This window comes from Saimiri boliviensis, chromosome 1 (assembly GCF_048565385.1).
Source record: "Saimiri boliviensis isolate mSaiBol1 chromosome 1, mSaiBol1.pri, whole genome shotgun sequence".
NCBI classification, from domain to species: Eukaryota; Metazoa; Chordata; class Mammalia; order Primates; family Cebidae; genus Saimiri; species Saimiri boliviensis.
The window spans coordinates 38,969,877-38,984,165 of record NC_133449.1 but is presented as its reverse complement, the minus strand read 5'-3'; the positions used below and the strand labels follow the sequence as shown (position 1 = coordinate 38,984,165).

The window sequence follows — 14,289 nt, the reverse complement described above, 5'->3', positions numbered from 1 at the left end:
CCTCAAGTGATCGTCATGCCTTGGCCTTTCAAAGTGCTAGGATTACAAATATCAACCACAGTGCCCAGCTAGAACTATTTTAAACAGTATGTCATTGTTCTTGTTGGAGGGCATGATAAAAACAGAAAGAAAAGTGACCATTGTATTCTTTACTTCCCTTAAAATCTACACCATGCTCTATTTTTCCTTGTTCTGTCCTTACTCCAGAAACATTTTTTGAGTCTACTATAATACTTTACATATAGGAACTGTAGGGATGCTGCCATAATTTTTAGTAGAGTGGGAGGGATATACTCCAGAGGATTTTCGCTAGAAATTCACTCCTAGGTTATGGGTACCTTCCTTGTTTTGGGTCTTCCATCAGAACCACTTGCATAAACCTGCCTTAAAAGAGCTGGATCCAGTTAATCAAAGGAGACCCAACAGGTTTATAGGTCAGGAAGCTCAGGTTAAGCCCTTCTTCCCTAACTACCTGGACACAATCCATTTGCACTAGAGAATGTTTTTCAGATATTCCTTTAAAATAAGAAAGGACTGGTTCTTTGGGATGAAAATAATCTTAATTCTTTTTATATATAAAACACAGATATATATGTATATATGCATAATGCATAAACATATGCAGAATATCTATGGTATTAAAATTTCATGGGGAGAGGGATTAGGAAAACAAGGTTGGGAGACACAGCATTAGGTTCGAAGTTTTTTCTGTCTTAAAGAAGTAGTCTCACTGAACTCTTACCTCACTCTCCCAAATAGCTGGGACTACAGGCTTCCAACACCATTCCCAGCTCTAGAGTAGGACTCTTTTTAGGGAGCCAGAGCCATGGTTTCTTACTCTCTCGTTTTTTGGGTTTTTTTTCCCCTTTTCCTTTTTTTTTTTTTTTTTGAGACAGAGTCTCTGTCACCCTGGCTGGAGTGCAGTGGCACAGCCACAGCTTACTGCACCCTCAACTGCCCAGGCTCAGTCAGTCCTCCAATTTAAGGCTCCCAAGAAGCTGGGATTACAGGCTTACACCACCACACTTGGCTTATTTTTAAATATTTTCTACAGATGAGGTCTCACCATGTTGCCCAGGCTAGTCTGAAGCTCCCGGGCTGAAGCAGTCCACCTGCCTCAGCCTCCTAAAGTGCTGGCACTACAGGTGCAAGCCACTGTGCCTGGCCTCTTTTTTTGTTTAGACAGTTTGAGCAACGGAATGTCTTCTTGACTTTGTGGAACCCAAATTCAAAGATCATTCAGTAACAATGTCTGTAAATGTAAGTACTATTTATCTTAAGCATTAATGAAGAACACTTACTAAAACAGCCAAACAACTAAGTAGGCTGTAAGTTATTTTTATCAGGCGAAGTATTTGAAGGGTTTTCTTCATTCTCATTTCTGAAAACAATACGAATATTGCTATTATAATCATTTTTTAATTTGTTTTGAAATATCTAGGAATCAACACACTTATTAGAGAGTTCCTTTGTATTTTGTGTTACTCATCAGGGCTTTAATATTTTTCCAAAAATTCAAAGTTGGGTGCTGCTTCTGTGGTTTTAGGAAAGTTTTTTCTAATTTTATATTGTAATTACTTAAACCAATTTCTTACCTTTTTAAAGATTACGCAGTGGGTTTCATGATACCCTGATAGTTTAATGTAGTATTTCAGAGTATTTCCTGGTACTCCAGTAGTTTGAGACAATATTGACAATTTACAGAAAGTTGGACTGTTAGCCATAGATTACTGTGTAAATCAAAAAGTAAAGTTCCAAGGCCTCCTAGCCATCTGAGTGAACCCCTCCACAGGGCCAAAGTCATTCCAGAGTTACCCTGAAAAACTCCCATTATTGAAGTGGAGGTCGAAAGTGCCTCATTATATCCTTTTCTCTTTTGAAATTCAGGGAAAGCTGACTGGTATTAACATGGATGCAGATCTTAAGCCAGATAAGAAACATTTACAATCTATTCTCTCTGAAGCCTGTTACCTGGAGGCTTCATCTGCATAATAAAACCTTGGTCTCCTCAACCCCTTATCAGAATCCAGACATTCCTTTCTATTGATAATAACTCTTTAAACCAATTGCCAATCAGAAAATTTAAAAACTCTACCTCTGACCTGGAAGCCACCCCCTACACCCACCTCACTACCCTGCTTCCAGCTGTCTCACCCTTCTAGATCAAACTAATGTAAATCTTAAATGTATTTTATTGATGCCTTAGGTCTCTCTAAAATGGATAAAACTAGGCTGTACCCCAACCACCTTGGACACATGTTCTCAGGTGGACTGTGTCATGGGTCGTTGGTCACTCATATCTGGCTCAGAATAAATATCTTCAACTATTTTACAGAGTTTGACTCCTTTCATGAAAAACTGATTTCATTTATTTTTTTCCACGCTATGAAATAGAGTTTAGAAATTATGAATTTTGAATGACACTGCACATGAAATTAAAAGTTAATTTGAAATTGACTTTAAAGTACTTTTACATGTAACGTAAATGTATGTTTTAAGTAGAATGGAAATGGGAATGGCATGAGAAATCTTGTTTATTTTTCATAGTCTAAGCTTAAATTTTTCTCTTGGCTATAAAACATTTTAAAAATTATTATGGTGTGACCCAAAAATAAAATTCTGAGCTCCCCAACCGACTGATGGACCCATCCCTCAGCCAAAGGCATTCCAAAGCATTTCCAACCGGAAAAACTAGTTCAGGCCATGCTGTTCCCATTTTAATGAGGTTTGGACATGCCTTATTATACCTTCCTCCCGTTCTAATTCAGGCTCAGCTGACCAGCATTAACATTAAAACAGAGATCTTAAGACTGATGAGCAGACTTTTAATAGCAATGAGACACCAAGGCCAGGCGCAGTGGCTCACACCTATAATCCCTGCACTTTGGGAGGCTGAGGTGGACAGATCACAAGGACAGGATTTGAAGACCAGCCTGGACAATATGGTGAAACCCATCTACTAAAAATAGAAAAATTAACTGGGTGTGGTGGCACGCACCTGTAGTCCCAGCTATTCAGGAGGCTGAGGTAGGAGAATCACTTGAACTGGGGAGGCGGAGGTTGCAGCAAGCTGAGATTGCACCACTACACTCCAGCCTGGGTGACGGAGTGAGACTCTGTCTCAAAAAAAAAAAAAAAAGCACCAAATTCCAGCCTGATTCTAATATAGCATCACATGGCAGATAGCAGGCCCTGAAAGAAATTGAAGTATTTTATCCCAAATATATTTCTTTGATATATTTTGAAATGGTCCTGCAAAGCTGTCTCTTGTGGGGGAAATCTGTATTCTACAGAGAACTTTTCCTTTTCAGATCTTTTTCTTGATCCAGGTGAGAATTAACTGAGTCTGGCACTTTCTAGGTCTGACAAAAGCTCCGAAGCCTGCTACCTGGAGGCATGATAAAACCTTTCTATTCATTCCGGGTCTTTAGATAATAACTCCTTCAACTAGTTGCCAATCAGAAAATCTTTGACTCCACCTGTGACCTGAATGTCCCCATACTTCTAGTTGTCCTGCCTTTCTGGACAAAACCAATGTACACCTTACACCTTACTATTTTTTTTTTTAGACAGAGTCTTGCTTTATTCCCCCAGGCTGGAGTGCAGTGACACCATCCTGGCTCACTTCAACCTCTGTCCCCCAGGTTGAAGCAGTTCTCCTGCCTCACCCTCCTACATACCTCGGATTACAGGCATGCACCACCACACCTGGCTAATTTTTGTATTTTTAGGAGAGTTGGGGTTTCACCATGTTGGCCAGGCTAGTCTCAAACTCCTGACCTCAAGTGATCCACCCACCTTGGTCTCCCAAGTGCTGGGATTACAGGCATGAGCCACCACTCCTGGCCCACCCTACACATTTTTTTTTTTTTTTTTTGAGACGGAGTTTCGCTCTTGTTACCCAGGCTGGAGTGCAATGGCGCGATCTCGGCTCACCGCAACCTCCGCCTCCTGGATTCAGGCAATTCTCCTGCCTCAGCCTCCTGAGGAGCTGGGATTACAGGCACGTGCCACCATGCCCAGCTAATTTTTTGTATTTTTAGTAGAGACGGGGTTTCACCATGTTGACCAGGATGGTCTCGATCTCTTGACCTCGTGATCCACCCGCCTCGGCCTCCCAAAGTGCTGGGATTACAGGCTTGAGCCACCGTGCCCGGCCACCCTACACATTTTGATTGTTGTTTTATGTCTCCCTAAAATATATAAAGCCACACTGTAGCCTGACCACTCTGGGCACATGTTCTCAGGAGCTCCTGGGACTGTGTTAGAGACCACAGGTCATTCATTTGGCTTGAAATAGATCTCTTCAAATATTTTAGAGTTTGACTCTGTCAGTGGTGGTAAAAACACATCACCTATTACTGATCCTATTAACAAATTGAAGTATTTAGTACAATATTGTTAACTATAACCATTATGTTTTACATTATATTCTAGAATTTTTTCATCTTATATGATTGAAATTCTGTACACATTAAACAGCAATTCCCAATACTTCCTTTCCCCAGTCTCTGGCAATGACCATTCTGCTTTCTGTTTCTATATTTTTGACTACTTTAGATACCTCATGTAAGTGGAGTCATGCAGTTTTTTTGGTCCTTCTGTGACTAGCTTATTCATTTAGCATAGTGTTGTCCACATTACATGCATTCCAAAGTTAACGCAAAATATGTTGTAACCTTGTTACATATTGTAGCATATGACAAAATTTCCTTCTTTGTTTGGGTTCTTTCTGCCCCTTTGCTATTGTGAATAATGCTGCAATGAATATTGGAGTCCAGATACCTCTTTGAGATTCTAATTTCAGTTCTTTTGGGTCTATACCCACAAGTGCGATTGCTGGATCATATTGCATTTCTGTTTTTAATATTTAGGGGAACCTCTATATTTTTTTTCATAGTGGCTACATCATTTTACATTCCCATCAAACGTGGACGGGATAGTCATATCCTGGCCAACACTTGCTATTGTCCTTTTTGTTTTAACGGTGATCTGAACAGGTGACAGGTGACATGTCATCATGGTTTTGATTTGCATTTCCCTGAAGATAGTGATGTTGGGCATCTTTTGATATAGTCCTGTTGGCCATTTGTATATCATTTTTTGAGAAATTTCTGTTCAAGTCCTTTGCTCTAAAAAAAGGTCCCCAGTATGGTTACTGTATAAATGACAAATAAAAATTATACAGTTTACAACATGGTGTTCTGTTATATATATGTATATTGCAAAATGATCCATCACCTGTTGCTCTTTTTTTCTTTTTTTGGAGACAGTGTTTCACTCTCTTGCCCAGGCTGGAGTGTGGTGGCAAAATCTTGGCTCACTGCAGCCTCAGCCTTCTGGGTTCAGGCAATTCTCCCACCACAGCCTCCCAAGTACCTGGGATTACAGACATCTGCCACTATGCCCAGCTAATTTTTTGTATTTTAGTGGAGACAGGGTTTTGCCATGTTGGCCAGGCTGATCTCAAACTCCTGACCTTGGTGATCCAGCTGCCTCAGCCTCCAAAAAAGCTGGGATTACAGGCGTGAGCCACTGCACCTGGTCCTTTTCTCATTTTTGAATCCAATTATTTGGTGGGCTTTGTTTGCTTTGCTGTTGCATTGTAGGAATGCCTAATAACCCTTCATCAGATATATGCTTTGCAAATATTTTCTTACATTCCATAGGTTGTCTTTTCGTTCTGTTAATTGTACTGTACAGAAGCTTTTTAGTTTGATGGAATTTCAGTTGTCTATTTTTGCTTTTGTTGCCTGTGCTTTTAATGTCATATCTAAGTAATAATTGACAAGACCAATACTATGAATGTTTTGCCTTGTGTTTTCCTATAAGAGTTTTATAGTTTCAGACCTTGTATTTATTTAATTAATATTCAATTATTCAATTAAAGCTGATTTTTTTTTTTTTTTTTTGTATATGTAGAATAGCATCCAATTTCATTCTTTTGCATTTGGACATTCAGTTTTTCCCAGAACCTTTGTTGAAGACTATTTACTCCATTGCATAGTCTTGGCACCCCTGTAAAAGAGGATTTGACCATATATGCATATGTTTATTTCAGGTTTTCTTTTCTCTGTTCTGTTGGTGTAAACATCTGTCTTTAGGCTAGTGCCATATTATTTGATTACTGTAGCTTTGTAATACATTTTGAAACTGGGAAGTGTGAGGCCTCCAGCCTTTACTCTTTTTTTCTCAAGATTGTTTAGGCTACTTGGGGTTCTTTATGGTTCTGTATAAACTTTAGGATTGTATTTTCTATTTCTTAAAGAAAAAAGTTGCTGTTTGTTTTCCAGATTACATTAAATTTGTAGATTATGTTGGGTAGTATGAACACTTTAGCAGTGCTCTTTCAGTCTGTAAATACAGCATGTCTTTCCATTTGTTTTCTAATTGAATGTTTTGTCATTTTCAGAGTACAAGTCTTTCTCTTCCTTGGTTAAGATTATTACTAGGTATTCTTTTTGATGCTGTAGTAATTGGGATTATTTTCGTAATTTTGTTTTCAGATTGCTGTTAGTATATATAATGCAGTTGATTTGTGTATCCCGTAACTTTGCTGAATTTATTAGTTCTAACAGGTTTTTTTTTGATGGAATCTTTAGAACTTTCTATATGGAATATAATGTAATCTTCCAACAAATACAATTTTATATTTTCAATTTGGGTGTCTCTTATCTTCCTTTTCAATTTGCTTGTCTCTTATCTCTTTTTCTTGTTTGTAGCCATAGGATATTTAACATCATGATCCAGGATAAAGAATCAAAAAAATGAGAATTAATTCCAGATGTATAAATTCTAACTAAGACCTACTTATTTCAAAGTAATATCTGTTAGAAAACTGTTCCTTCTTTTTTTGTGGGTTTCAGTTGGTTTGTACCTTTAGAATAATTCATTAATTCATTTATATTGAAAGACTCTAATGTGCTAGGAAGACACACGTAAGTAATGGGGAAAAATAGAGTAAGGGGACATAGAATTTTGACTATGGATAATTGCTATAATATATGTATATAATCACATTATTACATAAAACATATAATTGCTTTAATATAGAGACAAAAGGTTGTAGAGGAGAGAAGGGGAGAGAGAGAAAGAAACAGCAGAGAAACAGGAGACAGAGACAGACAAATTTGCCTGAGATGATACAACTAGTAAGTTGTGAAGCCAAGTTTCATAGGTTTTCTGATTTCAAAGTGCATATCCTTTACCATGACACTGTGCTAGATATGTAGACAAGGCCAGCAGCAAAGCATGAACTTAATGTGACAGAAATAAGGGAGCTGTTCAGGGTTCATCTTTAAGCTATTATTGTTTTGACTGTTGATATAATTTAGTTGTGTTCCCACCCAAATCTCATCTTGAATTGTTCCCATAATCCCCACGTGTCATGGGAGGGCCCTCGTAGGAGGTAATTGAATCATGGAGAAAATTACCCCCTGCTGCTCTTCTTGTGATAATGAGTTCTCATGAGATCTGATGGTTTTATAAGTGGCTTTTCCCCCTTTTGATCATACTTTTCCTTTCTGCCACCAAGTGAAGAAGGATGTGTTTGCTTTCCCTTCTGCCATGATTGTAGGTTTCCTGAGGCCTCAGCCATGCCAAACTGTGAGTCAGTTAAACCCTTTTCCTTTATAAATTACCCATTCTTGAGTATGTCTTTATTAGCAGCATGAGAACGGACTAATGTAGTTAATTGGTATGTGGAATGGGGTGCTGCTGTAAGGATACCCAAAAATGTGGAAGCAACTTTGGAACTGGGTAACAGGCAGAGGTTGAAACAGTTTGCAGGATTCAGAAGACAAGAAAATGTGGGAAAGTTTGGAAGTTCCTAGAGACTTGGAGGGCTCAGAAGACTCAGATATGGGAACATTTGAAACTTTCTAGAGACTCGTGGAATGGCTTTGACCAAAAAGTTGATAGTGATATGGACAGTAAAATCCAGGCTCAGGTGGTCTCAGATAGAGATGAGGAACCTGTTGGAAACTAGAGCAGAGGTGACTCTTGTTAGGCTTTAGCAAAGAGAGTGGTGGCATTTTGCCCCTGCCCTAGAGATCTGTGGAACTTTGGAACTTGAGAGAGATGATTTAAGGTATCTGGTGGAAGAAATTTCTAAGCAGCAAAATGTTGAAACATAGCATAAAAGTTTGGAAAATTTGCAGGCTGACAATGTGATAGAAAAGAAATACACATTTCCTCAGGAGAAATTCAAACCTGCTACAGAAATTTATATAAGTAACAAGGAGCCATTGTTAATCACCAAGACAATGGGAAAAATGTCTTCAGGGCATTTCAGAGACTTTTGCAGCAGCCCTTCCCATCACAGGCCTGGAGGCCTAGGAGGAAAAAATGGTATTGTGGGCCGGGCCCAGGGCTCCCCCTACTGTCTGCAGCTTAGGGATGTGGTGCTCTGCATCCTAGTCATTCCAGCTGTGGCTAAAAGGGGCCAACGTACAGCTTAGGCCATTGCTTCAGAGGGTGCAAGCCCCAAGTCTTGGCAGTTTTCACATGATATTGAGCCTACGAGTGCAAAGAAGCCAAGAACTAAGATTTGAGAAGCTCTGGCTAGATTTCAAAGGATGTATGGAAATGCCTGGACATCCAGACAGAACTTTGCTGCAAGGGAGCCCTCATGGTTCTGCTAGGGCAGTTCAGAAGGGAAACATGGCCTAGTGGGGGCTGTGAGAAGATGGCCACTGTCCTTCAGACCTCAGTATGGTAGATCTGGCCAGGCGCGGTGGCTCAAGCCTGTAATCCCAGCACTTTGGGAGGCCGAGGTGGGTGGATCACAAGGTCAAGAGATCGAGACTATCCTGGTCAACATGGTGAAACCCCGTCTCTACTAAAAATACAAAAAATTAGCTGGGCGTGGTGGCGCGTGCCTGTAATCCCAGCTACTTGGGAGGCTGAGGCGGGAGAATTGCCTGAGCCCAGGAGGCCAGGAGGCGGAGGTTGCGGTGAGCCGAGATCGCGCCATTGCACTCCAGCCTGGGTAACAAGAGCGAAACTCCGTCTCAAAAAAAAAAAAAAAAAAAAAAAAAAAAAATGCTAGATCTACTGACAGTTTGCACTGTGCACCTGGAAAAGCTGCAGACACTCAATATCACCCTGTGAAAACAGCCAGGAAGGGAGCTGTACCCTGCAAAGCTACAGGGGCAGAGCTGCTCAGGGCTATGGGAGCCCACCTCTTGTTATCAGAATGACTTGGATGTGAGACATGGAGTCATAGGAGATCATTTTCGAACTTTAAGGATTAAATGACAACCCTATTGGGGTCTGTAACCCCTTTGTTTTGGCCAGTTTCTCCCATTGGAACAGCTGTATTTACTCAATGCCTGTACCCCCATTGTATCTAGAAAGTAACTAACTTGCTTCCGATTTTACAGGCTTATAGGTAGAAGGGTCTTGCCTTGTCTCAGATAAGACTTTGGACTTGGACTTTTGAGTTAATGCTGGAATGAGCTAAGACTTTGGGGGGCCATTGGAAAGGCATGATTGTGTTTTGAAATGTGAGGACATGAGATTTTGGAGGGGCCCGGAGTGGAATGATGTAGTTTGGCTGTGTCCCCACCCATATATCATCTTGAATTGTAGTTCTCATAGTCCCCGTGTATTGTGGGGGGACCCAGTGGGATGTAATTGAATCATGGGGGTGGTAACCCCGTGCTGCTGGTCTTGTGATAGTGAGTTCTCATGAGGTCTGATGTTTATAAGTGGCTTTTCCCCGTTTTGCTCATACTTCCTTCCATGTGAAGAAGGACAAGTTTGCTTCTGCTTATGCCCTGATTGTAAGTTTCCTGAGGCCTCCCTAGCCATACTGAACTGTGAGTCAATTACATCTCTTTCCTTTATAAATTAAAGCTAATACAGTTGTATACATTTTATGTTCCTTGTACAGTTTTTAAAGTCCTGTTCACTTCTGACACTCATAGTTCCTAGTGTGTTCTCTTACATCATATTAGCTGCTCAGTGTATGATGGTTGTTGAATGTTTTCTCAAGAGACAATATTTTAAGAACAACTGTTATCTTTATCCAAATTAAAGCATTAGATGTTTTACAGATATACAAGTATACACTCACATATGTATCTACAAAGTTGAATTCGATCTGTTGGTAGTGGCCATGTTAAATAGCTGTTTTGATACTGCAAAGAATTATTTCATTGTAATGACATTTGGCACAATACTTCTGGAAAACCATGTCAGCTTATTACGGGTATGAAGACGTTAAACATTTAGAAGAGAGAAATAAAGATGACTAAAGAAAAATAAGAGTGGATAATGGAAGGTAACTTGTAGTTCATGTTTACTTCATAGGGGACAGATGTAAGGTAACAGGACACATAGTTTACAAATAGGCCAAGACTTGATTCCCTGAAGAGATGGATATACTGGTCTGTTAGTTCACATCCCAGTACAGATATTCTTGCTTTCCCTGTTTGATTTTTATATAACCCCTGCTTCTATTCAGTGTGATACATGTCAACTACCTTCACGCAATGACTTGAAATTAGATACGTAAGATGTTAAATACACAAAAATGGCAGTGCCACCTCCCCACCAATAGTTTGATGTTAGCAGCTTTACCATCTCTGTTTTAACAACAGTAGTTGTATAGTAATTTTCTTAGTTTCATTTTTGGCTTACTGTTTTATAAAAAAATTACTGGCTAGTCTATTCAAAATGTATATGCTAATAAGAGTAGGTCTTACAAACTTAATACAGTTGACACCAGTGTAAATGATTAGGCATACCAAAAAGGGTATAATTTTAACTTTGGTTGAGTAGCCATTTAGTATAATATTATGTATTATTTTGTCGAGGAAAGAATGAGGAAAAAGTAAAGAATTGTATGAAATGTTGGAAATACAATGATTTGTCAGTTTGTATCTAAAAGGCAGAAAGACATTAGGGGTTCTGCATTCTATTTTTGTTTTCAGGGGAAAACCTACCCTCATAACATTCATATCTCCTCTCTTCTGCTTTCACACATTTGATTTAATACACCTGTTTATAGGAAAGCATTGTGTACTGAATAGAGAGAAGTGCCTATAATCTTGTTCATTTTGTCTATTCTGTTAGTAATCTACATAAACATTCGTGAAGCACCTATTACATTTTGGACAATCTTTTCCATAAATGGATGGTAATAATTATATCACCTTAGGATAATGTTAATTATTGTAATAACTGAACATATCTGTGGCTTAACATAATAAAATTTTATTTATTTGTTTACTTGTTTATTTTTGAGACATGGTCTCGCCCTCTCTCCCAGGCTGGAGTGCAGTGGCGTGATAATGACTCACTGCAGGCTTAACCTCCTGGGCTCAAGCCTCTCAAGTAGCTGGGCTGCAGGTGTGCCCAACCATGCCCAGCTAATTTTTTTATTTTTTGTAGATACAGGGTCTCACTATGTTGCCCAGGCTTGTGTCAAACTTCTGGGCTCAAGCAATCCTCCCATCTTGGCCTCCTGAAGTGCTGGGATTACAGGGATAAGCCATGGCACTTGGCCTTATTTTAAGTTTATGTAATAGTTACATTTTAAGTTTATGTAATAGTTATTGTAATATATTTTAAATATAATATATTTTAAATATAATATATTTTAAAAATAAATATATTTTAAAATGTAATATATTTTAAGTTTATGTAATAGTTACAGTGTAATAGTGCAAGTGTTCAAGGTTTAGGATAACTTTCTTTCTTTTAGTGTCTCAGGGACCCCGACTTCTTCCATTTCCTGAGGACTTGGTGTCATATAGACTGCTAATGGGGGTAAAAATAATGGGACAGGGAAGCATTAATTTGCTCATGTTCTATTGGCCAAAACTAGTCTTTTGGGCACATCAGTGTGTACATTGACTGGGAAATGTTGTCTTTGAGTGAGTAACTGCCATCCACCAATAGCTATGTCATTTGTGGATGGCTAGTCAGCTCTACCACAATAATAATAATAATGTTGATTATAATGACGTATTTTTATCTTATGACCACTGTAACAGATTACCACAAACTTGGTGATTTGAAACAACACAGATTTAGTCTCTGAAAGTTACAGAGTTCAGAAGTATAAAATGAGTTTCAGTGGGTCACAATAAAGGTGTCAGTAGGGCCATATTCCCCCTGTAGGCTCTAAGGGAGAATCTGTTTTCCTGCCTTTTCCAGTTTCTAGAGCTGCCCTTCATAACTCTTGGCCCCTTCCTCCATCTTCAGAGTCCACAGTTTAGCATCTTGCTTCAGTTATCACATTGCCTTCTCTTTGTCGAGTCTCACTCAGCATCCCTCTTAGAAAGACACTTGTGACCACCTTTAAGGTCCAGGTAGATAATTCATGTTAACCACCCCCTAATTTAATCTTATCTGTAGATTTCTTTTGCCATATAAAATTCCTTTTTTTCTTTTTTCTTTTCTTTTTTTTTTTTTTTTTTTAAAGACGGGATTTCACCATGTTGGTCAGGCTGGTCTTGAACTCCAGACCTCAGGTGATCCGCCCGCCTTGGCCTCCAAAGTGCTTGGATTACAGGCATGAGCCGCCACACCCGGCCCATATAAAACTAACATGCATCATTCACAGGTATCAGGGACTAGGGCCTCTGTACTTCTGGGGGCCATTATTCAGCCTACTACAAATAGTTAACATTTACTGAACACATTATATGGGCCATGTACCGAGAACTTCACATGTATTCGTTTGCGTTTTTCTGCTTTTATTCATTATGTGCTCTATTTATAGACTTGCCCAGGTTTTTTCTTTGTTGTTGTTTTTGTTTGTTTTGTTTTTTTGGATGAGCGGGGAGCAGTACATCTTCTGAAAGAATAATTCTTCACTTTAGTCTAAAACTTTTATCAAAAAATTTTAGACTCTCAGAATTGTAAATAATTTTTAGATATTATCTAGTCTAACCTCCTGCTTTATGGTGTCTTAAGTACCGTAGAATATTTTTCTTGGGTCTATTAATATGGGCCCATCTTTATAATGTATTTCTCATGAGGCTTGAACAAAGTTCTTTAAATCAACAGTTCAGCTCCTTTAAATTATTAATATGTTAAACTCTACCTTTTTCTTACCCAAATCTACATTTTTAAATTTATCTTTAAAAATTGAGCTTGTGGAATTTTTCTTTGGATTTTTTTCTGACAAAAATGTTGAATTCTCACAATCACATTAGAGTTGACTTAATATTACAAAATAATACACTTAGGATCAATAGTATTTCATGGGAAAGCTATAGTTGAAAACCTAAAACAACTAATAGGTTTTATTAGAAATAAAAGGAATAATATATAGGCAATTACTTATATAAAACATGTTAACTATTGGATGAAATTAAACCAAAAACTGTTACTCCGGATTTATAGTCATCATAGAAAGGAATTATATAGTGGTGTAGATTCATTCAGTCAACAGTTCTTTATTGATCACATCTTAGGTACTAAGAGTACAAAGATGATGAAGACATAATCCTATCCTAGAGGACTTTATAGTCTAATGAGGGCATGGACATGCCGATATCAATGTAGTATAAATAAAGGTGCTCCATACAAAGATCACTGTAGAAGTTGTGATGCTTACAGTTATCAGTAACAGAAATCCCAGCTGAAGTAGCTTAAACAACACACAGGGTTTATTAGTCATATACAGGTATATCTGAAAATTACAAAGACAGGTGAGGCTTGCTATAGTAACTCAACATGCTTCCTTTTACCTGTTTTCTCTTCATTGCTTTCCACAAATTAACTTTACCCTAAGGCTGACTCCCTTTGAGGTTGTATCAGGACTGCTAATAACTCACAGGGATACCCCCCAGAAAGAGAGCTTTTGTCCTCTAACCATCAAGCTCTAAAGTTCTAGGTTCACGCTGACTAGATCAACTTTGATTGTATACGACTCTTTCACTAGATTGAAGAAAAGTCTATTTTTGGGTTGTGTGAGAAACTAGAAGTCCAGAACTTCCAAGGTACCTAGTATATCTATAAAAATTGGTGTTGGTCCTATTTTGGCTTTATCATTTCTAACTGATTTCTTGTAATATATGGTAAATCAGGAATCCTTAATAGTGGCAAGTAAAGTGATAAGAAGGTCATAGTTCAGTAAACTTCTAAATTTTTGAAAGCCTAAAAAATTATGTCTTTGGAGATCTGTGATTTTGTGCTCACATCAATGCAGAACTTAAGAACCTGACATAACAACCATCTCTTCTCCATTATTTCTTTCCTTGTAACTGGGACAGTAAAGTGGATTTCGATATTGGTTTCAAATGATTCATGGTTGGGCTGTTTCAGGTCTCA

General features: G+C 38.5%; 1 protein-coding gene across 6 annotated transcripts in view; it reads left to right on the top strand.

Moving 5' to 3' along the window:
• The window catches only part of MAP4K3 (mitogen-activated protein kinase kinase kinase kinase 3), a 192,138-nt gene that overhangs the window by 72,033 nt on the left and 105,816 nt on the right, over positions 1-14,289 (top strand). The window lies entirely within an intron of this gene.